Source organism: Ptychodera flava (genome assembly GCF_041260155.1).
Source record: "Ptychodera flava strain L36383 chromosome 3 unlocalized genomic scaffold, AS_Pfla_20210202 Scaffold_27__1_contigs__length_13241970_pilon, whole genome shotgun sequence".
NCBI classification, from domain to species: domain Eukaryota; kingdom Metazoa; phylum Hemichordata; class Enteropneusta; family Ptychoderidae; genus Ptychodera; species Ptychodera flava.
In genome coordinates this window covers 6,411,803-6,414,491 of record NW_027248281.1, presented here as the reverse complement: position 1 = coordinate 6,414,491, position 2,689 = coordinate 6,411,803, and the positions used below count along the sequence as shown (strand labels likewise).

Below are 2,689 nucleotides of genomic sequence, written 5' to 3'. Positions count from 1 at the left end.
ATATTTTTATTTATGACTAAAGAATGGTGTTCCAATGCTGATTGTGTTTGCCTGTAATTGGTAGACTAGAGATAGCAATACCTTAGGGTTATAGTGCTTGATTCTCGGTTATAATATCATACAACTTGTCACGTGCCATATACCAGTAGCTGTGTATAATTTCTTTTTTTTTTAGCTCACATTTGGTATACCAATGTGAGCTGAATCAGTTCATTTGCATCTGATTTGCATGTCTATATATATGTATGTATGTATGTATGTATGTATGTATGTATGATGTATGTATGTATGTATTTTGTCTTTTGAATCTAGTTATTGACACAGGGGGCGCTTTTCTAAAATTCAATCCCAGCATTCTTTGCGTATGCCCCCATTGCATGTCTATATGTATGTATGTATGTATGTATGTATGTATGTGTATGTATGTATTTGTCTTTTGAATCTAGTTATTGACACAGGGGGCGCTTTTCTAAAATTCAATCCCAGCATTCTTTGCGTATGCCCCCATTCATATGTATGACAGTTTTCTCCCTTTAGAAATATTAACGATATTTTGTATCAGCGACAAGGTGCATAATAACATTTACTGGCTAATAAAAGAGGTATATTTTATAAATGGCATGTTATATAATAGTAATTTGTTTCGTATTTGTTTATTTACGAGAACTCAAAAAAAACCATGGTGGTGCCCATGAAAGTAGGGTACACTTCGGTTACTCGCATAGTATATTATGAATATGCGCATGCGTAGTCAGTAAGCCGCTGGCGCGACTACTAAGTGACACGCTGGTCAAGTATTCTGAAGCCACGTTGATTTTGAGGCTGTACAGGTTACACGAAGCTGCTTATGGTGAATATATCTAAAAATAGTCAATGTTGAGGACAGGTACTAATTAATCAACATAAAATGAAATAACAATACAGAACTGCCCTTACGAAAATTATAGCCTTGCGCGAACAGTTCTGGTAAAGTCTTCATAATTGCCCGGTAAGTTTACCACAACATGTTGTGGTAAGCTTACGCATAGCTTGAGATTTTCGCATGTTGATGGATTTTGCGGCGCACATATTGTGGTATGCTTACCACGACACTCAAGCATGTCCTGGTATGTTTGCCACAAAAGTTTAGGCTTTGCAGAATTTTTTTGCGGTATACTTGCCACAAACAGGATTTACGGTATACATACCGCTATTGAAGCTGACCCTATGGGTAGCCCCACCCCCAGTAGCATACCCCTACCCTTCACACTTTGCCACGACCACTCACACTCTAGCTACTCATTCTTGTGCTCATGTAAGTTTTCAGAATGTAGCCACAGGTACAAACACTCACACACATTCACAAACAAAAGAAAATCTTACCAGGTTTTTCATTGAATTCCTACCTTACATTTATTGCAGATGGAAATGCTAACAAATGACTCAAAACAAAAGAAATCACAAGTTCATCAACAGTTCTTTCACAGGATATCTCCCTTAATCCATGGCATCTTCATAACAAAGTGTTGGCATATCCAACGATATAGTGGGAACAGTTACTTTTGATCCAGTTGATTGTTCAGTGTCTTGGTTTACTTTCCGTAGACTACAGAAAGGGCTAAAACAAAAAAAAAGAAAAACAAGAAAAGAAACATTAATGCAATCACATATACTAGCACAGTACAGTAGACAAAAATGCAAGAGAACAATCTGCCAGTCAGTATGTAATTGCAACTGCCTTGACATACCTTTCACAATGAGTCTTGCACATGTCATGAAATGGAATCCAGGTCACTAAATTGTAAAGATATTTCAAACGGTACTTACACTTATATATTTGCCTTGGCAAGCTTGGTTACTCTTTTGGGACCAATGTGCCACGTGGGTTTATGAGATTGGTGATGTAAAGTTGTCATCAGCATTGCTTTTTCTCAGCATCCGTTGCCACAAAGACATGTCGTCACTTCCAGCTACAAATAAGAAAATGCAATGGAATAAAAAGGAATGTAAAGGAAAAAGTCCCAGCGATTATGTTTGGTGATTTTGACTACATGTGACATGAAAACTAGTTTACTACTATATCTGTGAATCTAAATTACTTTTAGATGGGGGGGGGGGGGGGGGACAACGCTACCAGTGATCCACAGCTACAGAAAGATAACTGAAAATATTGTATGCATGTTTTGTGTTGTAAGATTTCATGTAGAACTTCAATGAAATATTGTAAATCAATCATTGATTTGGATTTCGCCTTACAATATGCCAGCAAAATATTTACGGGTAACGTTGAACAAATGTCAAAATACTTAATGAAGATTTCAAAAGAAACTTTGGTGTCAAAGACAGAGACGTCCAGCATCGTCCAGCATGATCTTATAAATAGACGTATACCAAATTTCATGACATGAACACGTGTACAAACGATACTAGGTCAGAGTTTAAGAACTTAATTCTTACCTAACCATCCTAAATGTATTGTTTTTTCATTGTTTTATATCGTACATCGAGGGAAATTTGTATACATATAAGCAAAAGTTTCACCCTGGGTACAGTCCCCGAGGGACTGTGCCTTCGCCAAAGTGTCGAAGTATGTATTCCCCAGACATAGACACTATCAATACATCGGTATGAACAGATAAAGGCCACTCCTTTCACACTGTTCACTCAACGTTCAACCTCGGGAGTTATTCAGACAATTGGACAGTGTTAC

The 2,689-nt window shown here is 37.3% G+C and overlaps 1 long non-coding RNA gene across 1 annotated transcript; it reads right to left on the bottom strand.

The window, feature by feature from the left end:
* Window positions 1-1,366: 1,366 nt before the first annotated feature.
* Window positions 1,367-1,856, bottom strand: LOC139126158 (uncharacterized). Its single transcript, XR_011550489.1, has 2 exons — window positions 1,807-1,856; window positions 1,367-1,597 (listed from the first exon to the last, which is right to left on the bottom strand). It is a non-coding gene; the product is annotated as an uncharacterized lncRNA (long non-coding RNA).
* Between the last annotated feature and the right edge of the window lie 833 nt (window positions 1,857-2,689).